Source organism: Notamacropus eugenii, chromosome 4 (genome assembly GCF_028372415.1).
Source record: "Notamacropus eugenii isolate mMacEug1 chromosome 4, mMacEug1.pri_v2, whole genome shotgun sequence".
In the NCBI taxonomy this organism is placed as follows: Eukaryota; Metazoa; Chordata; class Mammalia; order Diprotodontia; family Macropodidae; genus Notamacropus; species Notamacropus eugenii.
Window position 1 is genome coordinate 203,115,435 of NC_092875.1, and position 25,792 is coordinate 203,141,226.

General features: G+C 38.2%; 1 long non-coding RNA gene across 3 annotated transcripts; it reads right to left on the reverse strand.

The window, feature by feature from the left end:
- Positions 1-1,410: 1,410 nt before the first annotated feature.
- Positions 1,411-24,241, reverse strand: LOC140500945 (uncharacterized). 3 transcript variants are annotated; one of them, XR_011965980.1, is made up of 6 exons: positions 23,793-24,241; positions 14,088-14,182; positions 12,933-13,004; positions 5,385-8,789; positions 4,036-4,269; positions 1,411-2,639 (listed from the first exon to the last, which is right to left on the reverse strand). It is a non-coding gene; the product is annotated as an uncharacterized lncRNA (long non-coding RNA). The 3 variants fall into 3 exon arrangements; XR_011965981.1 differs by having other exon boundaries at positions 8,714-8,789; positions 23,793-24,220; XR_011965982.1 differs by lacking the exon at positions 12,933-13,004.
- Positions 24,242-25,792: the final 1,551 nt, after the last annotated feature.

A 25,792-nucleotide genomic window follows, 5' to 3' on the forward strand; every position in this document is an offset into this window, starting at 1 on the left:
GGGGAATCAATGAAGACTCTTGAGCAGGGAAATGATGCTGTCAGACATCTGTTTTGGGAATATTATTTTAATCATTATATGGAGGATGGGTTGGAAAAGAAAAACAAGCATTTATTCAGGCACTGTGCTAAACACTTTGGGAATCTTATCTCATTTGATCCTCACAATAACTTTGGGAGGAAGATGCTACTCTAATCCCCATTTTATAGATGAAAAAACTGAGGCAAAATGTGACGTGACTTGTGCAGGATCACATAGCCAGGAAGTGTTTGAACCTGGATTTGAATTCAGGTATTTCTGCCTCCAAACTCAGTACTCTATCCCCTGTGCCACCCAGTTGCCCCTAGGCAGATATGTTTCCCAAAAATATAAGGAAGACAGAATAATCAGAAGAAGGGGTTGGTCAACAGTGTCTAATGTTTTAGAGAGGATGTGTCCTGAGAAAAGGGCAGAAGATTTTAAAAGACTGGACAATAAAGAGATTTTTAAGGATGCTGTAGAAGGCAATTTCAGTTGAGTGGTGGGGAAGAAAGCCAACCAACAAGTAACTGAGAAGAGTTTGAGACATAAAACTGAGGCAGTGATTGTAAACAGTTGTTTTTTTCTGTAAGTTTGGCTGTGGAACGGAGGAGAAATTAAGGATATTCACTTGAGAAAGTGGACAAGTTTCTGGGTTTGTGGACAAAGTGGATAAAGAGCAGTTGAAAATTAGAGAGATGATTAAAGAGGTAAAATCAAGGGTAAATGCAGATGGCTTGACATGATGTATATGGTCCAATGACCTTGAAGCTGAAGGTTCCCCACCCCGGTCCAGTGTAAAGAACATTGTCTGTGCATTCGGTATACCTAGATTCAAGTTCTGCCTCTGATGCTTGCTATCTGTATGATCTTGGGTCACTTAACCTCCCTGGGCTAATGTCCTAATTTTTAAAATTCAGGGGTTGGCCCAGATAATGCCTGAGATTTCTCTCAATTCAAAGTCTACAATTCTATCCTTTGAGAAAGAAGAGAAATAAAAGAAAATTATGGATGATTTCAAGGTGATTTATAGTGCAGAATTATAAAAAAGTAACTCTCGAAGGAAGGATGATCTTCATTATTTTTTCCATGAAAGATAATCAAATGAGGTCCTTTTCTGTGAGAAGGGCAGTCTGGGTGAGGAGAATATTGATTCTTAGATGTAGCTTGCAAATGATTTAGAGTTGAAAACTGACAGACTTCTCTTTTTGTTGTTGTTGGTGGTGTGGTTTTTGTTTGTTTTCAGCATATGGTCCTAATGATTTGCTAAGTCTTTGCACATATAAGGAGGAATTTCTTTTTAAACAAAGTTCTAAAATATACTTCCAGATGATATCCAACCAGGCCTTCAATTCTATCTGGCAATACAATGGCAGCTCATCAGGAGCTTCTGGATGAAAAGTTAAGCAGCCTTATTTTACTACTGTTAAATTCATCTGCCTGCACAGTCATTGGAGTTACAGCCAGAGACAAGCATGAAAAAGGCATGGGCTGCCCTTAAGGAAAGTACATGCAATAGAGACATGAACTGACCCAGCCCATTCCTGCAAATCATCTTGGAAAGAATGGGAAGCCTTCCTGATTTTTATGATTGCCAAGAAGAAAGGAGGTAGGTACCCATCCTCAATGGGCCACACAGTTTGCATTCATCTTTGCGGAGCCAGAAAAGAGTTAGCTGTTCTCCATCTTCATCCAAAATCAAAGTACCAGACAGTCAAAAATGCCATGCTGTAATTAGAGGTTTACATAAGCCAGAGTGACATTTTGTCTTGAAAGACCCAGAACTTCACATTTTACTCTATTTTTTTTTTCGTTTTGGCTAAAAACATGGTTTGGGGGTTTGGGAAGACGTGTAACACGTATGAACTCTTGTTTAGACTTCAGTTGAGTAACTTTATTAATTGTAAATCAATAATCACAGTTTGTGTTCAGGGAAGAAGTACCTTTTCCAATTCTTTTATTTGGGATTGTTTTAGTCATAATATTTCTGAACCCATTAAAAAGTTACATTTTGTTTCTTCTTTTTTTATTTAATAAAATGCAAATTGGTACAAGGACTGTTAAATACCTTCCGACACAATAATTAAAAAAAACTTTGAAACCAACAACAGAATTAATAGCTTTCTCTAATAATAGATATCATGCCATATACTTGTTATTCTGCTGCCACCCGCCTTTATAAAGTCAACACTCAATTCGGGGATCACACTGAGTATATTTCACAAATCAGGCATAGCACAACTCAGAATCTGGGCAAAGATACATTTTCTATGTGACAAGCCCAATGCATGAATAACCAATTTAAAGGCAATTTAAATACGATTATGGGGGTGAAGCATAATTAATTTTAAAATCATATTTAAGTGTTTTTTTTTTAAGTTTGTGATCTCCTGCCTCATTTAACGTAAAGAGGACATCAGTAAATCATTAGCTTTGCATGTAGGAGACACTTTCTCCTCAAGCGTTTAGCATTTTTATTTCCTTTCTCTTTGCTAAACCAGAAGATTTTCCACCGTTGCCATGATTGTCTCATAAACTGTTTAAAAGCCCCTGTTGACAAAAGAATCCTGCAGAAATGTGGAGGGGCTGACTCGCTCCCATTCAGCGGCTTTGTCAGATTTCTGAAGTTTAAAACACAATGCTGTGTATTAATGACAAACCCTGAATGCTTTTTTTCTTCTTGTTTCTTCTTCATCTTACTTTCCATTAAGTCCTTTCCTCTCCTCTCTTTTCCTCCCCTTTCCATTCTTTTTCATTCCTTTCCTTTCCTCTTTTCCTTCCTTTTCTCTCCTCTCCTTCCTCTTCTTTCTTCTCCTCTCTTTTCCTCCCTTTTCCTCTCCTTTTCTCTGTCTGTTCCTCTACTTTCCTTCCTTTCCCTCTCCTTTTATCTCCTCCTTTCTTTTTCTTCCTTTCTCCTGGTCTTTCTTCTCTCTCCTTTCTTTCCTTCCCTCATTTCTTCCTTCTTTCCTTTCTCCCTTCCTCCCTCCCTCCCCTCATCTCTCTTCCTCCATTTCTTTCCCACTTTCCTTTTTCTCCTGAATTTAAAGCTCACGAGAATCTTGGTTTACATTAAGTGCTAATAGTAAGTTCCCTCCATCATGAAAGTAGAAGCAGTTGATTTCACTCAACAAGTTCCAGGAACAGAGTCAGTATTCAGATAGTGGCAGAAATTTAACTTTTTGAGGACAAATTCTTAGGAATTTAAAGGAGTTTTATAATTATTCCTGAGAAGCATGAACATAAAGGAAAAAAGTATACCTCTGAATAGAGTAGATGAGTATGGGGGAGGGGTAACCTATCTAAAAATAACATGTTTTGTTTCGAACTCTTCATGACCCATTTGGGGGTTTTATGGCAAAGATACATTTTGTGACAAAGATACATTTCCTTCTCCAGCTCATTTTATAGAAGAGGAAACTGAGGCAAAAAAGGGTTAAGTGACTTGCCCAGGGTCACATAGCTAATAAGTGCCCAAAACTAGATTTAAACTCATAAAGATGAGTCTTTCTAACTCCAGGCCTAACATTCTATCCTCTGTACCACCTAGCTGCCCTATAAAAACAATAGCTGCCATTATATAGCCTTCTCCAGTTTGTGAAACACTTCACATTCATTATCTCAGTTAAGGCTTATCCTAGTTTTTTGAGACAGATATCATAGGTACTATTATTGCCATTTTGCAGAGAAGAAATCAAGGTTCAGAAAGGTTCACTGAGTTGTCTCCCTCAAGGCCCTAGGGTTAATCCTAAATGGCTAGGGGGGATATCTTTCTAATGATATCACTCATGAACTCTTCATCAGTAGGAATCTCCCCAGAATTGATTTTAATTTGTCAGTTAGACTACATTATTTTTTAGAAAAGGGTATTTATTAAGGTGAGTATAGTGAAAATAATCAGTACAACATACCCCTCTCTCCATCTAAAAAAACAAGTCTGTTACATACTCTCCCATCAGGGAAATCCAGAGGAAAGTGGTCTCAAACTTAGAGAACACATATGGCAAAATGATAACTCACAGAATTCTTCCCTTTGTGTTGTATTCATGCAGTTTCCCAAAGGCATGGTCTACGTTTTATGCTGGATTCCTTGTACAGTCTTGAAGTTGCCTTTCCTCAGCTTTGTCTTCAGCTCTTAATGATGGCACTGCACATGGTTTTTAGGCATGCTGGTAGGAATAGGCTTCTGATGGGAAGTCCAAACTCCTCTGAACCTTTAAAGTTCACAAGGTCCTCCTCTTGTCAAAGCAAGACCTGAAAGGAGATAGAGACCAAGGCCAAGGTTGAAGCTCTCCCTTTCCCTGTCCCTCTCCTCTCCAGGTACAAGTGATTCCTTCTCAGGGATTTGACTGAAGAATTTCACCACTGTGATGCTAGTCATTTGAATTACTTATTCCAAATTAAATTTCCCATTTTGTACAAACCCAAAAAAAGGTGACCAAGTCTATCAACCAATCCAAAGATAATTCTGTTAGATTTAGTTGAAATTCCTTGATTAAGCATAGAGGTACCAACTTATTAAAACCTAGTTCACACCTCTGATCCTCTGATCATCCGCTTTAATTGAGATGTATTCTCACCTGGCAAAAATATCAAGGTGTGGTGGCTTGTTGATTTAAGTGGGATAAGGTGATTTGATTGGTTCATTCCATCAAACTCCACGAACATACATACATACATATATTCATACAAATATGTACACACACACACTATGTGTGTGTACACATATATATTATATATATGTATATATATATATATATACATATATAGGGACATTAGAGTTGGGAGCTGAAGAAAAATTCTTTTTAAAAATGTGAAATGGATGCTGTAGAAAATGCTAAAAGTAGACAACTGGATAAGAAGAGTAAGATTGCTAAAACAACAAACCAACACTGAAGGTTCAATTGAGATTAGATATAATGAATGTATAGAGGAGTTAACTGATGAGATTTGAAAATTTTCTTCAGCTATGTAAAGCAGCCTGGGAGTAGGAATGAAAAGAGCAGGCAAAGAGGTTTTACCCAGGGATGAGGACTAGTAAGAAGGATATGACAGATTAACTAGGAGTAAAGGAATCTCGGGGACTATAGATCATTGAAATGGGTGTTTAAATTGATTAAGCAAGAGGCAGAGATAAGGGAAGGCAGAATCAAACTGCCCAAGTAGTAGAAGACTATTTTTATGTCTAGTATGTAACTTGACCTCTTCAAATTGTCCATTTTCTTCACAGCTCAGCTCAAATGCCATCTCCTCCATGAGGCCTTTCTTGATCCAGTTTCTAGTGTCTCTCACACCAAATGACCTTGCATTCATTTACATATAGTTTACACGTACTTAAATATCTACACATTGTCTCTGCTGACAGATACCTGCTTTTGAGGTAAGGGAAGAAAGCACAATTCCATTGTGTTGAGTCTTCTACCTGGTGTCCAGCCTTCCTTGGGAAGAGGAAAATTTTTATGCCATTATGTACTAGTCTCCTAAAATTGAGATAAAGGGAGAAGATGCCATTCCACCAATACCATGTCTCCTGCCTGGTCTCTTACCTGCCTCAACAGGAAGACAAACACCATTCCATTCAACACCAGATTATTCTGTTTGCAGGGAGCAGGAGAAATGCCATTCCATCACGTTTCAAACCTGATCTCCTGTCTTGAAGGAGGTGGAATTATACCATTCCTTTTGCTCCTAGCACTTGTCTTTTCATCTGAATTACCTAAACCATTGAGAGAACTCTACCCTGAGGCCAAGACTCTATAGACAAAGAAAACCTACCTGAACTAATACCACTGGTCATACCTTCCCCATCCCATTGATTCTGAAACTCCAACTGAAATTATTCAAAATCATTCTCCATCCCTTACTGCCCAATTCCATATTCCCATTTCCTTCCACCCACCTTCACTACCAATGTTCCACTCTAAAGCTGCCCACTATCCCCTTCTACTGTGTTGTCTGGAGTTCCTCCTTCAAAGGCAATAACTTGGCTTTTATTTTACATCTTTTCCTTTCCCACTCATTCCATCATCTGACAGTCTTTGAGACCTGGCTCCTTCCTAATGATACAGCCTCCCTGGCCTGCCTTTCTGGCACTAACTGCATTGCCCCCTCATTCCCTCAACTCACTGTTTGAAGTGGAGGAGCTTGAAAACTCTTTGCTCCCCATTGCCAGGTCCATGTTCTCTCCCTACTTCCATCACTTAGTAAACTTTCCTCCTTTGAGGTTCACTCAATCTATATTTATTACACAATCAACATTCCAGAAATTGTTTTCTACCAACTCTTATTCCCTTTCTTTCCTCAATGTGCTTGGCTCACAGTATTTGTCCCTTTCTGGGCTCCTGTCTCACATCAGGGGATTCTAATAAATATGCTCTCAAATACCCAACTTACCCATTTCACATAACCTTCTCCTCCATCCTACCTCAGTCACACAGAGCCATAATCATACTTTTGATCTTGTCATCAAACACAAATATAGCACTTCCATATTCACAAACTCTGAAATTTCCTCATTAGGACCTATTGCCATTTTATGTCTCTCTCTGCTTTGCAACTCCAGACCCTGTTCTTCTTATAGTGACCTCCATTTTCTAGATCTCTCAGGTCTTTCCCAGTTATACTGTCTTCATTTTCTCATCTTGACCTCATAGTCAGCCAGATCAATTCTATGCTTTCTTCTCTTGAGTTTCTTGCCCCTGGATTGTATTGCAGATCTTGGATTACTCCCACCATCTACTGTCTTATCTCCTACCGTTGTGCTGCTGAATGAAGCTGTAGAAAATCACAAAGTCATGTTAATTGCATCCAGGACCCATTTATGTTATGTAAGCTCATATGGACCTTCATTGCTGCTAGGCAATCTTTTACATATTTATATTTATAATTTATTAAGTTATGTATTTATAATATATATGAATTTATTATCCCACTCACAACAGCCATTCTTTTGAAACTTTTTTATCCCTCCCCAAATCTTTCATGATTCTTCCTTCCTCTCAGCTGAGACCCTTGCCTCATATTTGATAGAAAACAATTGAGGTCGCTCACCAAGTGCTCCCTCTCCTTTCTTCCTCCTCCTCATTTCACATCACTCAGATGCTTCTGCCACTATCTTGTTCTTTACCCCTATCTCACATCAAGAGATGGTCCTTCTTCTTGCCAAGGCATGGTAGTCTACATGGATAAGTGATCCCATTCCTTCCTGTCTTCTCCAGTAGATTGCCCCCTCTGTCCTCCATACTTTCTCAATTATTGTCGATTTCACCCTGGTCTGCTGGTTGCTTCCCTACTGTTTACAAACATATCTATTTCTCCTCCATTCTCAAAAATCCCTCAGTGTATCCATTCCTGCTAGCCTTCATCTTATGTCTCTTCTTCATGTGACCAAACTTTAGAAAACTATCTACAATAGATGCCCCCACTTCCTTTCCTTTCTCTCTTATTAATTGTACAGTCTAGCTTCTGACTTTATGGCTCAACTGAAATTGTTCTCTAAAGTTACTAATAATCTCTTCATTGCCAAATGTAATGGCATTTTCTCAAGCTTTATCCTTCTTGACCTCTCTAGAGCCTTTGATGCTGTCAATCACCCTCTTCTCATTGACAAGTCTCTGCTTTAGCTTTTTTTATGACATGTCTCTCTCCTGGTGTTCTTCCTACCTATCTGACTGCTCCTGATCAATCTGCTTTACTGACTCTTCATTCAGATTGGGTTCAATAACTCTGGGTATCTTACAGAGCTCTGTTCTGGGTCCTCCTCTCCTTATATACAATTGCACTTGGTGATCTTATCAGCTCCCATGAACTTAACTCCCATCTCTAGGCTAATGGCTCTCAAATATGTTTATTCATTCCTAACCTCTCTGCTGACCTCTAGTCTCACACCTCCAACTCACTATTGGACATCTCAAACTGGATGTCCTGTAACATCTTAAACTCAATTTGTCCCAAATGGAACTCATTGCCTCACCCTAACCTTTCCTCTTCCTAATTCCCCTATTATTGTGGAAGTTACTGCTGTTATCCTCTGAATCACCCAGGCTCAAAACCTAGGTGTCCTGCTTCACCCTCTCTCACTCTATTTCTCCACACACATCTAAGCTGTTTCTAAATCCTATCAAATTTACCTTCATAACATTTGTTATATGTACTCCTTTCTTTTCTGATACAGCTACCACCATGGTACAAACCATCATCACCTCATGCCTAGACTATTTTAATGGCCTGCTGATTGGTCTCCTTGCCACAAATCACTCCTCACCCCAGTTCATCCTCCACTCGCTGTCAAAGCAATCTTTCTAAAACACAGGTCTGACTATATTATCCCCTTCCTACTCAATACACTCCAGTGATTGCCAATTACCTCCAAGAGCACATATCAGATCCTCTGTTTGGTGTCCAAAGCCCTTCATGATGTACCCCTCTCCACCTTCCAAATCTTCTTATATACATCTCACACATTATACTCCCCCCTCACCCCAACATGTATTCTGAGATCCAGTGACACTAGCCACCTGTCTCATGAATAAGAAATTCTATCTCCTGACTTTAGGCATTTTAACTGGTTGTTTAATAATAAGCATTATCCTAGAATACTTTCCCTTCTTATCTCTACCTTTAGGCTTCCCTATGTTCCTTCAAGTGACAGTTCAAATCCTACTTTCTATAGGAAGCTTTTCCCAAACCCTCTTAGAACCTTGACTCCAGGAAACTGTCCAGGAAAGACCAAAAATCTTCAACTGCATCAGTGAAGGGAGGTTCCAAATCCAGACCTGTTGAAATCACAAGTCCATACCATAAAAAAATTTACATTAATAATATCATGACTAATGCTGTATAATTTACATATTTATTCATTAAAAATAATAGTAGTTAACACATTTTAAAATAAACATCATTCTTATAAAAATATCTATATTTTTTCCAAAACAAAAATATATTAAGAAGAGTGGCATTATTGCCAATATTCTGGCAAATCATTTTACTCTCTGCATACTATTTCTGCATACAACCTATTTTGATAAATTGTTTATAAAGATGTGAAGAAAATCTGGCCTCAAAAGAAATGTAGTTGGAAATGGGAGTATTGTGATAGGCACATGATACCTTAGTATTATTATGAAAATAGTTTTGACCTTGTGACCTGTTGAAAGGATCGGGAGGACCCCAAAGGTCCTTAGACCACTATTTGAGAACAACTGCTATAGATTATCCTTTGGGTTAGGGGAAGAAAGTATATCAATGTTCTTACTATTTGAGTTGGCTAAGCATAGACTTAACTGGTAAAAGTCTGTCCAAATTTAAATCAGTGCTTTCATAGTTCCTTGGCTTGTTTTTTAATGTAACTTCTTCTTAGGTCTTACACTGGACATGTTAGGGAGCCATGTCGTACCAAGTTGAGTGATGGCAGATACCCCAGAAGGGACAATATGCTTAGCTATGTTTTGAATGCATTTTATCAAGGTATGAAGAATGCTAACTGTGCATTTTGCTTTTACGAAAATATCTCAGTATAGATAAAGAAATAAATTAGACAGATGATAGAGATTTGATAGATAGGTGATAGAGCATTTATTAAACACCTATTATGTGACAAGAATTGAGCTAAGGACCAGAGATACAAAACCAAGCAAAAAAGATGGTCCCTGGCCAGGGGATGAGAAATATTCTGGACCATTTCTAGGAAGCGTGAAACTTGGCCTAGACCACATTCACACTATTAGTTTCTAGTTGGGAGGATCTGTTTTTCAGCATCACCCCATGAGCTTTTAGGTTAACATTAGAATAGAATGGGTGGGAAGGACTTTGCTGTCTGTATCAAAGCCTGAAGTGGTTATTTATCACTTCAAGCTCAACCTGACAAACACATTAGCATTTCCATTTGCTAATCTTCATATGGTTTGGGCCTTTGGGCCCTGATTACCTTTAAGACAAATGCTTTTCTTAACTTCACATGTCCACAAATGCAAGGTCTAGTTCAAATGCAAGCTGTTATATTCCACAACTCCATGACAAGAATAATAAGCTAGAATCCTCTTCCTTTAGTTACATGTCGAATTTTCACTGAGGCAGAACTCACTTGCCTGTAATTTATATCTCTCAGTGGAGGTAATAATTTCTTATACCATGTCACTGCCAAGTCATTCTTTAACTTGTCCTGTTCAGGGTATTTTTGTTTGTTTGTTGTCTCGCTCTCTCTCTCTCCAACACATTTTCTTCATTTCCATGTTGTGCTCTTATTTTTATCATCTGGTCACACAGTGTAGCCTATTGTGTAAAGTAGGTTAACAGCCCTCATTTCAAAATGAACAGCTTCGAGGATAGATTGTGGGTCGACTTCTAAGCAAGCCCTGATGATTCCCATTTACTGGGCAACCAGCATCCATGAGAAAGGAACCCTTCTGTATGACTTTTATGATGTCTTGTGTCAAATCCAGTCATAGCTTAATGGAAATGATATGCCTTATTTTAAGTGGCCTAAATAAACAAAGTGTAGAAGATCAAGTAAGGAGTAAAAATTGTAAATGGTTTGAGGAACATTCAGAGGACAGACAAGAGTCCTAAATGAATAGGAAATGCATGCATTATATATTTCAGTGTAATTTTACGATGTCTTAACAAATGCTAAGGCAGTGAAATGAGGTGTATTCTAAGTATTATAGAGCAGGAGCTGATATTTATAGCTACAAATGAGTCTGTACGCATTAATATTCAGTGAACTATAATTGTAAGGGGGGCGATCAAGGTGAATAGCCTTTGCTCCAAAGACTGGGGCTATTTGTTCTAGCTACACCTATAGATCTCTTTCTCTTTTGAGTTTTGATAAATTTCTCTAAATCTTCCCAGGGCTGAACCAATTCAAGAATATAAGACCATACAGAAGAAAAACAAAACAACAGAAAAGCCAACATATTATAATCATATTTTTTTCCTCTTTTGTTTTCAATTTGCTATTTTTGCCATCTCCCAGTTTGGTCGGGAGCACAGAGCTCTTTATGACTTACCCCATTGTGTGTGCCACTCTACCCAATAAAACCTTTGTCCTATCCCGTGGTTAATTATTGGCCAGACTGGAGTCCTGTTGAGTCAGGTTACAGTGAGGAATACCCATTGCCCAGGAAAACCCTCTTTTTCTCCCTCAAAAGGGGCCACTGACTGAAAATCCCTTCAGAGGCTGCTACAAAAGCCTTTCCGCTATTCTTCTTCAGAAGAATATATATTTTACCCTTCTGAGATGAAAAGGCAAAGGGGCTCAGGCTAAGAAAAGTTGACCAGGAGGCTAGTGACAGCGGTCACTTGAGATCCGCTCAGAGATGCTCTCAAGCATAAATATTTAATCTCCTTCATTCCCCCCTAGTGTGAATAATTTTTTTCCCCTTCAAGTATCAAAACAAAGTTATTGAAATGCATATCACCCTGATATTTGATCCATGGCCTCTAAGGGTCAAATATTCACTGACCAGGCTCTTAGAGCCTGCGGAGCTTTCAGGTGGTCACTTTGCACACACCAGCTCATCAATCAAGCCATAATTGGCAGGACAAATGGGGAAAGAAGCCAGGGCCGCCTGCTTGAAAGGCCTGGACAGCTGGCCCACTTCAAGAGTTCTCTTTCGAAGTTTCAGCTTTTTGTCTTCCATGCTTAAAGGGAATTTACAGTGTTTGCACCAGCATCATTTCCCCCAATCTGCTCCCTTGTGTAAAAACAAAAAAAGAAAAAGAAAAGTTGCAGTAAATTTGTGGATCCAAATAACAAGAAGCAAAGTGGCTGCCCATCCATTGTGGAAAGGCTGAACAAATTGGGGTATACAAATATAGCACATTTTTTTTTTTGGCATAATAGGGTGTGATGAATATTAATAATTCAGAGAAACATAGGAAGATATGTGTGAAGTACTAGAAGGAAACGTACAGAATCATAATATACACAATTACTATAGCTGGGTAAGCAAAACAGAAAAAAAATGAAGCAAATGCAAAGTAATTATAACAGTTGCCTTAACTCCAGAAAAAGGAAAAGGAAAAGTATTCCTTCCCTTTCCTTTCCTTCCTTTCCTTCCCTTTCCTTCCCTTCCCTTCCTTTCCTGGTTTTCCTGTCCCCTCCCCTCCCCTCCCCTTCTCTCCTCTCCTCTCCTCTTCCTTCCTGTCTTCTCCCCTCCCCTGCCCTGTCCTTTCCTCCCCTCCCCTCCCCCCACCCTCCCTTCCCCTCTCCTCCTCTCTCCTCCTTTCCCCTCCTTTCCCCTCCCCTCCCCTCTCCTCCCCTCCCCTCCCCTCCCCTCCCCTTCTCTCCTCTTCTCTCCTTTTCCTTCCTGTCTTCTCCCCTCCCCTGCCCTCTCCTTTCCTCCCCTCCCCTCCCCTCCCCTTCTCTCCTCTCCTCTCCTCTTCCTTCCTGTCTTCTCCCCTCCCCTGCCCTGTCCTTTCCTCCCCTCCCCTCCCCCCACCCTCCCTTCCCCTCTCCTCCTCTCTCCTCCTTTTCCCTCCTTTCCCCTCCCCTCCCCTCTCCTCCCCTCCCCTCCCCTCCCCTCCCCTCCTCTCCTCTCCTTTCCTCTTCCTTCCTGTTTTCTCCCCTCCCCTGCCCTGTCCTTTCCTCCCCTCTCCTCCTCTGCCCTTTTCTCCCCTCCCCTCTTCTCCCTCTTTATCTCTCTCCCTCTCTCTGAGATTTTCTTAAGGGTGGTGGAGTGAAATGTGCTCTTCAGGTTCACACAGCCAGTGCAGGTCAGAGGTGAGATATATCCCCAGATTTTCCTGGCTCTTAGTTCAGCTCCTTATCTATAATACAATACTGAAAATGACTGTAAAATTAAAATAAAAAACAAAGCAAAGAAATAAAAATTAATGGAACCAATGAAACAAAAACAAACATACCTTAAAGCACATTAAAAAAAGAAAAGGGAAAAAAGTCTATATAGTTAGTGTACCTCTCCTTGTATCAGCAGAGATTATTAGTTGCCAGATTTTCTCTGTGTAGGCTCTCAGTTAAGATGTCTGCCCTATAAAAATTCAAATTAGGGGAAGTTGTTTTTCAATTTTTCCAATTTGATTTTGGAAAATTTCCCCAGGGAATGAAGGAAGGACAAATGAAATAAGTCCTTTTTAGAATTTGTGGTGCTGTGGAATGTGTATAAGATCTAGTCTGGGTAACTTGGTCTTAGGGCCAATTTTTGTGAAAGCATCAGGAAGAGCCATGCAATTAAAAGTTCAGAAGGCCTGTCTGGGAGCCTGCTCAGATGTTTCAGTTCTATGGGTTCATCTCTCTGGAAAAGTCAGTCGCCATTCCTAAAATGATAATCACTTCTGTTGACTTTTGTTATTTGGATGATTATTCTTAGCCTTGCAAAAGAATGGGATGATTTGGTTGGCAGCAAAAAGGGGAATCATTTTGTTTCTCACCACGGGACAAGTAAAATTGACAACCTCCCCCATTCCCAGTAAGTCATAATTAGAAATTAGAGCTGCATCAAACTGTTCGCTACAGCTGTAAACTCTGGCAAAAAGGGGAAAGAAAAAAACCACCTCAAAAACTCTGCCACATCCTGAACACATTTTATCCACTCGATGAACATTTGCTTAGACCTAAAGTAGGGGGAATGTCCAGGGGATTTACGAACATGGACATGTAGAGTGGAGCCATAAGGTATTTAAGAATTGTACTCTTTTGAAATGGAAGAAAATTTGAAACCTCCAAATCATCTGAAAATGTTTAGTTTTTAGAATAGAACATAAAGAAAGATTATCTTTCATTTTTGCTTGTGGTAAAAGTTATGTGGTGGCTGTTTGTCTTTTAAGCTTGAACATCTAGAAATGGAACTAAATATTGTCAATATACAGGTGGCTCTGGGTTCTAAAAAGTGACAAGCTGTGAAGCAAAACCAAAGGCATAGGCCAGCTGTGGCCACTATTCTGGTTCACACCATCAGCAAACATTTTCCTGGGCATTTGGTTTATACAAGTCCGAGGTTTATCAGAAACATTCTCATTTTCCCCAAAGCATTTAGGACTTAATATCATATTTGTTGATTGGCTGACATCTTAATCCATATAGAAGTAGTATAGTAAGTTGAAGGAGTACTGACCTCATAGAAGGAAAACCTTGATTCAAACTCCTTTTCTGATACATAGATGCTGCGTGACTCTGATTGTATCATTTAAATTCTCAGTCCTGGAGCAACTGTATCTCAATAATATAATGTGCAGAAAAATGATTAATAGTAATAACAAAAACTAGCACTCATATAGTACTTTTGTGAATTAACTTGATCACAGTGCAACAGGTATGGCTTGACCACGGCAAAGTACCATGGAATTATTATCACCCTCATTTTGGAAAAATATATTTCCCAATGCAAATTTGATTACCATAATTACTTTGTCTATTATGTTACATCGTTTACTTATATTGAGTACATTAAAATGCCCATTTTTAGTACAAACTATTATCTTACCATGTCTCCTATTTATTCAATTGTTATCAAGTATAGATATTTTTATCCCTATTAATTTTTAAAAATTTTTATATTCAATTCATCTCTCTAGCCTGCCAAGATCTTTTTGGATTTGGACTCTGGTGTCCAACATGATCACTATTCCTCCCATGTGGCAAAGTCCAATGGTAGCAGTAACATCAGTCATGTGCAATTAGGAGCTAGCTCTGACGAGTGACCTTCCTGAGTCAGCCCAACAACGAAGTGAACCAGCAATCAAAATACTGTGTCCAGTAAGCAGGAGTATGGCACGTCCATTGGCTATGCTGAACCAAGAAATGAACCTGATGAGGGGCAGGAGGGAAGAGGAAGGTGGGTGATTTGTAGCAATCACTTTAAATCAATAAAACAGGCATTTATGAAGGGCCTTCTATGTGCCAGGCACTGTGCAAAGAGCTGAGGATACAGTGAAAGCTAAAATGCATTGCTTGCTTTCCGAGATCTCGTAGTCTAATGGGAGAAAACAATATGTAAACAGCTATGCATTATATATATATACATATGTATATATATATATGGAAATATGTATGTATACATATACATGTACACATATACACATATATATATGGAAACTTATGAGAAACAGTACTCAAAATCCTCCTAAAGCCCTGAGAGGAGAAGTAGCAGTGATCATGTTGTCCAGTCATTTTTCAGTCCTGTCCTAGTATTTACGACCAAATTTGGAGTTTCCTTGGCAAAGATACTGGGGTGGTTTGCCTCTTCCTTCTCCAGCTCATTTTACAGAGGAGAAAAGTGAGGTAAACAGATTTGCCCAGTGTCACAGAGCCAGTAAGTGTCGGAGGCCAGATTTGAACTCAGGAAGATGAGTCTTCTGGACTCCAGGCCCAGCACTATCTACTCCACTCCCTGGTTGCCCAGAGGTGATCAGCAGGATCAGTCTCCCAGTGAGAGTGTGGGTTTGGGAAGATGAGTCTAGAGCCTATGTGCCACATTTATGATATAGAGCAGACTGATGGGAGGGGAGAGACTGCATACTGAAAGAACTATGGTAAAAGTTATGAGATGCCAGAAAAAGACAAACATCTCATTGAAATGGGAGCAGAATTAAACCTATGGGAGTTGATGGAAGGAGGCAGGGAAGAGGTGGGAAGGAAGGAGACAGAGATAGAGAGAGAAAGAAGGAAAGAGAATGTAAGACATATAAAGATATGAGAGTTTTACTTAAAAAAAAAATTATTGGGGCAGCTAGGTGGTACCATATCAGTGCAGAGAGCACCAGCCCTGGAGTCAGGAGGATCTGAGTTCAAATCTAGCCTCAGGAACTTACTAGCTGTGTGACCCTGGGCAAGTTACTTAATCCCTATTGCCTCAAAAAATTATTATGTTTTCTGTTCTACAAATATGATGAAGCGAACATGGCATAATGGGTTCAAGCTCCCAGTTTTTATGGCTGCAAAGTTGGATCTCTATCCATTGCTCCATTTTTGTCTCTCTGAAGGAGACTATAGAAATAAAATAAAAGTTAAGTAATTCAGCATGCTCTCCATCCCCTATAATCTCCAGTACTTGGAATGGTTCTCTTAGTCAGTCAATAAATCCTTATTAAATGCCCATTAAGTGCTAAGCATTGGGGGTAAAAAAAAAAAAAAGGCTAATTACAGTCTCTGGACTCAAGAAGCTCACAGTCTTGTGATGGAGACAATAAGCAGGTAAATATGTACTAACAGGCTTTATGTAGGAAAATAAATAAAAAAGAGAGATGTCACTAAAACTGAGAGATTTGGAAAGGCTTTCTGTAGAAGATGGGATTTCAACTGGGAATTAAAGGAAGCCAGGGAGGCCAGTAGTTGGAGCAGAGGAAGGAGATGGTTTGGGCATGGGGGACAAGCAGAGAAAACACTCAGAACAGAGGGATGGAGTGTCTTGTTTGTGGAACAATCAGGAGGCCAATGTGACTGGATCAAAGAATAAGCTGAGTTATCAGGGAGTAAGGTGTAAGAAAACTGGAAACATAGGAGGGGAATAGGTTATGAAGGATTTTGAATGCCAGAGTATTGTATTTGATTCTGGAGATAATAGGGAGTCACTGGAATTTGAGTAAGGGGGAGATATGATTGCACCCATAGTTTAGAAAAATCTCTTTGGTGGCTGGATGGAGGATGGATTGGTATAGGGAGAGACTTGACACAGGCAGACCAATAGCAGATTATTGCAGTTGTCCAGGTCTGAGGTGATGAGGGCCTGCGCCAGGGTTATATCTCTGTTGGAAAAGAGAACTGGGGATATTTAAAAGATGTTGAAAAGATAAAATCAATTCTTCTTAAGTTTTTACCTATACTTGTGATTGCATTGTGAGTGAGGAAACTACTTCTAACAATGCAAGTTAGCATCTTTTCAGCAACTTTTCATCTTTTAGAGATTTCTAAAGCACAAAGGGGTTAAGTGACTTGCCTAAGGTCATGCAGCCAGTATGTATTAGAGGGCAATTATGAGTCCTGTTCTTACCCCCAAGCACAATGAATTTTGGACTGGGAAAACTAAAACAAACAAACAAAATGATTAGCAAGGAATATAAACTCCAAATGAGTGAGGAGACAGCATATATCTGCCCTCAATGAGATCTATTCATCAGGCCCAGACAAATCACATGCTAGAGCACAGAAAGAATTGGCAGATATAATTGTTAAATCATTAAAGATGATCTTTGAAAGAACACTGAAAAAGGAGAGATGGCACAGGACTAAAGAATGACATTCAAATTTTCAAAAAAAAAGGGAAGGAATCAAGAGATAACAGGCTAATTAAGGGAGCTTGACTAATATTCCTAGCAAAATTCTAGAATATGCTATTAGGGTATGGTTTGTGAGCATTTAGAAATTGGAGCAGTGATCACTGAAAATCAGCATGATTTTGTCAAGAACAGGTCATTCCAAGTTAACTTAATTTTCTTTTGAAGCAGGGTATTTTATAGCCACATTTTATTTAGATTTCAGCAAAACATTTGACAAAGAGTTAAGTGACTCTTCTGGTCCAGATAGAGAAATACGGGCTATATGAAGGCATTCTTAGGTGATATGTAACTTGTTGAATGTCTGTAACCAAGGGATATTAATTAATGTGCTGATATTGGCTTGTAGGAGGTCTCAAGTGTAGTGCCTTAGGACTCTGTCTCTGGCTTTGCATTATGAATGAGCTGGATGAAGGCATACGTAGCATACATGTCAAGTCTGTGAATGACAAGAATCTGGGAGGAATAACACTAGAATGCAGGTCCAAAAAGATTTTGGCAGGCTAGAATGATGAATTGGATCTAATAAGATGAAATTTAATTGGGATAAAAAAATGTCTGTACTTGGCACAAAAATTTAGTAAGTAGATGAAAAAGGCATGGTTAAACAATAGTTTGTATAAAAATGGGAGTTTTAGGAGACTCAATGTAGCTAAGCAACATGACATAGGCAAAATGATTACAGTAATAAATTTTGCTTTGGGAAAATTGTTGTCTAGAATGAGGGAGGTTATAATTCCATGATACCATGCCTTGGTTAAACCCTATTTGTAGTACTGTGTTCAAGTCAATTTGATGCAGTGAGCTTTATTAAGCACTCACTCTCTGTAAAGTGAAAGACAATGTGGCACATTACTACCACTAGGATCTAACATTTGAATATTTATCGCTTTGAGCTTTTTAAAGTCCTCACAGTAGCATCACTTGGCTAATTGGCAGAATATTCTAATTTGTGCAATATGCATTGTTCATCCATTTTTTTTGAAAGGTACTTTTACTCTATTGTCTTTGAAATTTAATTTATTTTTAGTTTTCAACATTCACTTCCATAAGATTTTGAGTTCCAGATTTTCTCTACATCCCTCCTCTCCCTCAACCCCACATCCATTTTTTAATCATGAATTACCTAAAACACGTTAACTTCTTGGAATAAAGGCCCATTTTCAACATCATTATCCCTCTAGTGATTCCATATGGCTACAAGTTATGGTATCCAAAGAACTAAAATTAAGGGTTTGCTCAAAAGAATAGTGGAGAGATGCATGGTAGAAGGAGTTGTCCAGTAATGTCTTACTCTTCATGACTCCATTGGAGGTTTTCTTGGCAAAGATACTAGAGTGGTTCATTTTAGGGATGAGGAAACTGAGGCAAAAGGGGTTAAGTGACTTGGCCAGGGTCACATAGCTAGTATGTATTAGAGATCAGACTTGACCTCAAGAAGATAAGTCTTCCTGACTCCAGGTCTGGCATCCTATCTACTGTGCCACCTACCTGCCCGGGTAGGTAGGAATAGAGTATGATGTATGATAGGGAAGAATTATGGAAAACAGGCATTTAGGATAAGACAAGAGAAAGAGTTTGGCTAGTCTTAAAGCAGGATTCAAGGATAACTGATGGAAAGACTGAGATATATTGATACCCACACAATATAAAGAAAAATGATAATGATAATAGTAATAATAACTAACATTTATGTAGCGCCTATTATGTACTAGGGACATGCTAAGAGCTTTACAAATATCCCATTGATTCTTCATGACAACTCTGGGAGATAGGTAATATTATTACCTTTATTTTACAGTGGAAGAAACTGAGACAGATATAGGTTAAACGACTTGCTTAAGGACTAAGGACACATAGCTAATAAATTTCTGAGGCTGGATTATGAACTCAAAATTTTCTGACTCCACACCCAGTGCTTTATCTACTTTTCCACCTAGATACCTTAATATGGAGATATGGAGGAAGACCCCCAGCCTGCTGGGTAGAACTCAATATATACTAAGTCACAGATGAAAATTTCACAGAACGAGAAAACCTGGATGCATTGCAATCTATATCTTATGTATATAGATATCCTCATATGGATGAGATCATTTATCCAAGTAATTAGATTTTTACATTACTGTGGATTTCACTGAGAAGGCTTAATAGTCTTCTAGGGTTCCCTGCTTTTATTCTGACATCATTCTGTGAAATGGGACATTTTTGAAGAGAAAGTCATCATTGATAGGAAATCCTTCTGTTTTTTGAATCAAAGGAAGGTCATATTTCAAGGCACTGAACTCCAAAAGTCATTTATCAGCTGATTTGGCATCTTGATGTCTGCACATACTGGATTTTTGAGTAAAAAATATCCCTTGTTGCATCTATTATGGAACTTAATAAAATTTTGATACATTTATGAGTAACATTTTGTATAAGGAGCGCCTTTCAGACTGCATTTTTCTCTATTGAGGTTAATGCTTTCAGAAAATCAATTAATAATAAATATAGTAGGAGAGTATTCTTTACTCCTCTCATTTAGTTGTATAACTGTGTCCTAGAAAATTACCTTCAAAAGCCAGCCTGGTTTCCTTTCAAAGTTTTCACCAAGAATGCCTTGATTTTTGCATAAAATGTTTTCATCAAAGACACCCTTGATAGGTTGCCTCCTTGCAGCACTTTCTTTCCTGAGTGCTTGGTACCTCAACAATAAAAATACCCTGTGACTATATAATACTTTACAATCTACAGAGTACTTTCCCATACATTGTCATAACTTTTGATCCTCACAACAATCCTGTGAGGTTGGCAGGACAGGTATCACCTAGCTTTTGCAGATAAGGAGACTGAGGCTCAGAGTCATATAGTGGATGTTGGAATTGCAACTCACATCAGACTGTCAAGAAAGCAAATATCAATTGCAACATATTTTGTTTCTACCATCCATATACGCTAAATGATTGGCTGCTGGAAAGTAACCAATGACTCTCTGCAAAGTGAACATTTTTGTCTTTTGGAAAGTGCTTCAGTGTTTTCTGCTTCCAACATGTATGTGTGAACAGATGGAGAAATTAGGCGTAGGCTTGAAGTTTGGTTTCCTGTTTGTATTCAAGACAGCCTGGCTTGCAGGCACATCCCATATAACATTCCCCAAATCAATGTTTTGCAATGTTTTTATTACTATAGTGAGGTAGCGCATGGGATATAGGATTGGGCCTGAAATTAGACAGAATTGAGTTTAAGTCCCATCTTAAATACTTATTAACTGCATGACCCAGTGGAAGTCATTTAACTTCTATACGCCTCAGTTTCCTCAACTGTAAAATGAGGAAAACAATAGCATTTACCTCCCTGTGTTGTTATGAGGAAAAAAATAAGAAAATATTTGTAAAGCACTTAACTCAGAGCCTCAGCTATAGTAAGAACTAAGTAAATATTTGTTTCTTTCCTTCAATTAATAACATGTTTTTTACTGTTTTAAAATGTTTTTATTGATTTCATCGTATGTTTCCTAACTGCATGTAAAATTTTAGTAATGTTTTTAAAATTTTGAGTTCCACATTCTCTCCTCCCTTCTGTTCCCTCCTCTCCTTCAGAAGACAATTTGATATTCATTATGCATGTACAGTCATGCAAAATATATTTCTGTATTAGTCATGTTGCAAAAGAAAACACAGACATAAAATCAAACAAGAAAAAATGTTTAAAAAAGTATGCTTCAATCTGCATTAAGAGTTTATCAGTTCTTTCTCTGGAGGTGGACAGCATTTTAAAAATTTATTTTATTTTTAATTCATGGAATAAAACAAGCATTTCTATAACACAATATAATTTTAAAAGATGACTGAAGATGATTTTAAGCCAGGCCCACAGTGGAATCATTTGGCTGATTTCTTTAGATGCAAATCAGGTAGTTGTTGACAATTCAAGGGAGTGCTTGAGCCCCTATAGAGTTAATGCTCCCCGAGTATCAAATTGTGATCTTCATATTTCTTACAATAGACATGCAAATATTTCTCCTAAGGGACCAAGTGTCCCACCTGCCTGTATGATTTTTTTTGCCAAATGTCTTGTTTTTGCTTTGTTTTGTTTTAATAATAAATGTAAGCTGAGGAAGAAAAGGGATTTTATTAACCATAAACTTCACTGATTAATTTCTATATTCGTTTATTCAACAGATATTTAGAAAGTGCCTTGTAAAAACTATAGGATTACCAAAATGGTCTGGAGGTTGCTTAATGTATCCAACTTACTGGATTGAATTTAATCAAATTATATTATATGCTAGACTTGTAATCATCTTCAATAGCTGTAGCTGTTATCTCTTATTATTTTCTAATAATAAAGAGTTAATTTTTATATAGTGTGTTAAAGCTTAGAAAGCTATTTCCTCACAGTATTCCTGTGATGTCACTAGTGCAAGTGTATCTTAATTGTTAAGGTGGGGAAACAAGAGGTTCAGAAAAATTACATGGCCAGCCCATGTCACATAACGAGGAAATAGAAGGGCTAGAATTTAAACCAGGTTCTCTGATTCTAAGGTTGGAGCTCTTTTAATGATACTGTTCACCAAGTAATGAATTTCCACAATGAAATTAATGAATGGAATTCCACAACTTTCTTTAGACATCCATTTAACTCTTTACCAAGAGATTTCTCTTGGTGGTAGATGTTGATGTGATAGAAAGTTTCGTACATTTTTGTGTTCTTTTATAGGGATGGAGTAAGGAAATTTCCTCCTTTTGTTTTTCTACTTTATATATGTCTTCATAATGGTGGTTTATATATGTATGTATGTATGTATGCACACATACACACTATATATAATTTAAACATACTTATGTATAATTTTATGTGTATAAAATTACACATAAGTGTTGGTATAGTTATATACATACACTAGATAGGTGTGATTATATCTAATTTATACATATTTATGATAAGTTTATGTATATATAAATTACATGTAATGTATTGGCATAGTTATATATAATACATAGGTTTGGTTGCATATATAATTTATATATTGTATAGAATTATACATAACATATTGGCATAGTTTTATATATACTATATATAGACATGGTTACACGCAAACAAATATATATTTATATGTTTGTGTGCATATATTTATACATACATATGGGTGTATATATATATATATACATATACATGTGGTAATGTGGTGTGTGTGTATATATGTATGTGTATAATAACTACCATTATAGAATCAGTTTTTTAATATAGAAAAGTGAAAGTAGAAGTATACACACATATGTAGTTTGTTGCTTTTGTTTAGTCATTTCAGTTGTGTCCCCACACATTCAGGGCTTTCTTGGCAGAGATACTGGAGTGATTTGCCGTTTCCTTCTCCAGATCATTTTACGGATGAGGAACTGAGGTATACAGGGTTAAGTGACTTGTCCAGGGTCACACAGCTAGTAAGTATCTGAGGCCGGATTTGAGCTCAGGTCTTCTTGACTCTAGGCCCAGAGTTCTATCTACCTAGCTTCCCCTCTACATACATATATGTATATATGTTAGAGAGAGATATTTGATGATGATGATTTCAATGAGTATGTTTTTATCATTAATACTCTCAGAGGTTCAAATTCTATGATGGAGGGCATGGTAAGGACTCTGTCTTCATCATTATATTTAGTTTTAGAGAAATATACCTCATCTACAGGAGATAAACCATGTATATGGGATGGTCCAATGACAGAATCAAAGTACTTATATATAAAATTGGACATCTGATGTGTCTGACCCAATTATTATTATTTTATCCACTTCAATTCTGCCATTATACTGGTTGTGTGATTTTTGGCAAGCTTTCTAACCTCTTTTTGACTCAATTTCCTCCTCTGTAAAATAAGATAATGCTGCACTGGCTGTCTCACAGAATTATTATGAATATCAAATGACATAAGGTACACAAAATTTTATGTAATTCAAAACATTATATGATATCAACTATTATATTACATAGAATATAATACTCTTTCTCATCTACTCTTTGGCCCTTTGTAATCTGCCTTCTTAATTCATCACTTTCCTGAAGCTATTTCCTTCAAAATCACCACTTATGTCTTAATGGACAAGTCTGATGTTCTCTCTCTCTTTTTTCGTTCCTCATCCTCCTTAACCTCTATAGAACTTGGCACCGTTGATCACTCTCTTCCCCATTCACTTTCTCCTCTTCGGATTTTCCTGACAATGCTGTCTCCTAGTACTCCTACTTCACCGTTCCTCCAGCTGAAGTCTCCTTTGTTGGTTCATTATCCAAAAGATCATGTTACCTGCTTGAGGGTATGGGTGTTACCTAGGGCTCCATTGTAAGCCCATATTCATTCTCTCTCTCTCTCTCTCTCTCTCTCTCTCTCTCTCTCTCTCTCTCTCTCTCTCTCTCTCTTTCTCTCTCTCTCTCTCTCTCTCTCTCTCTTTCTCCCTCTCCCCACCCTCTTTCTCTCTCTTTTTCTCTCTCTCACTCTGTAATAGTAATTTAAATGGAAAAAATCTTTCTCATTAATTAATAGACCCATATGATTTGCTTAAATCACCTGGAAGCCTGGGTCACGTGATGGGAGGAGCTTGCTGAAGAGGTGGAACAGGGAGTGCAGCCAGGAGGAAGTGAGTGAGTAGGGTCAGGTCAGAGGAGATAGAACAGAGGCCAACTGACACATTATGACAGTTGATGGTTAACAAGGCACTGACTGGGAGAGGGGAGGTTTGAGAATGGCTTTGCCCCCTGCTGTGATCATTTATTAACTTCTTGGTCACCATGATGGATTTTGCTTTCTGGTTCTGGGATCTGGCTTTCTGATGTTTAAAGAAATGTTTTTCTTCTGCTTTCTATATGGAGAGTCTTTTATATTTTGTGATTGAGAACTATGCTGGCATATTCGTAGTCACCACCAGTGCTGTGAGTATTGCTTTGGTGATACATTTGGTGTCACAAACAGGATTGCAAAGTAAAAAAATCTCTATTTGGAGGCAGAAATGATTTAGAGGAAGACATTAATATCCCAGGATGGGATAATTTACCATTTTCCTCAATAGCAAAGGAGTGGGCTAAAAGCACTGGACCCTGTCAAAACTGGGAAGAGAGGTTACAGGAGGGGGAACCTGGAGATTTGGAAAGGTGTTTTCAAAGAATATCAATAAGACCAGGGAAGGAGTTGGCAGGGGTAGGTAGGAGAGGCTGGATTTTACTAATAGCTTGCCATATTTTGTGTAGAAACAGAGATGACCTACTTAAGGAAAAAATTCAGATGAAAAAAGAGTGCAAGAGTAGTCTAAGGAGGTGAGGAGTCTCAGGTGGAAGGAAAGACTCTACTTTTAGCTCAGAAGAAGCTGAAGGCTAGCAAAAGAAATGTGCTTCTGACCTTTGTATAGACCCAGCCCACAGTGACAAAGAAGGTGAAATAATTTTAGAAGAAGAAGTTTCTCAGTCAGAAGCACACCCAATAGTGAGGCGGAAACAAGAGAACCAAGGAGGTAACCCAGTGTTTAGGGAAATAATCAAGGATTTTACTCAGCAAGAGGTCACAGAAATAACGAAACGATGCGAGAAATGTTAATATTTTGGATGGTGAGAATCAGTGATGATGGAGCTGGAGGAATAGCTATAGATCCCATTGACTGCCTGAAATTTATAGGTATTAGTCAGAATCTTTTTGTACAGCAAACTTTTAGAGATTACAATATGCAAGGAGATAACAATACAACTAATCTGTTAGCTTTGGCTGCAGAAGGCTGCAGCAGGCAGTATCCTACTGACTCTAAGTGGCCTAGCAGAGACAGACTCTGAAATTCACTTAGGGACTATATAAGAAGGTTAAAGGAGAGGTAATGAAGACTGCCATAATGATTGGAAATGCAGATGCATATTATGATACTCCCTTTGCAGTTTACCAAAGGAATATAATCATGAAGACAGCTTCTCCTACTTGCAAGCATTTGATTTTGACTCTAATAATTGGAGAAGTAGGGCATCCTCTTTCAGAGTTGCTGGACAAGATTTCACAGTCAGATGACTTAGGAGACTGGGAAAAAGACAATATTGCTAGAGAGAGAAGAGTAAATAACTAGCGGATTCAAAATCAGAAAAAAATGACAAGGAGAGAATTGTTTACTGCTCCATTGAAACAAGGGGTAGATTTTAGAAGCATAGATGGTATTCCAACTAATGAACTATACAGAATGTACTGAGAAAAGGGACTTGATACTACATGAAATAGAGAAGTAAGAACTGCCCCTACAGATCCAGCTGAACCCAAGTTTGTTGTACCTTCAGGGAGAATAGGAAGTTGGCCAAACCACCAGGATTAGAAGCTTGAGGAATACACATATTGGCTGAAGTGATAGATTCTAACTATCAAGGAGAAATTATCGTAACATTCCAGAATTTAGGTGATGGACTCGTATAGTTTTGTAAAAATGATAGAATGGTTCAAGTGATTATAATTCCTTATGAAAAAAGACCACTTGTGAAAACTTACTTTCCTTCTGAAATAACTAACAGAATTACTGAAGGATTGAGTTCTACTGGTAGAATAAA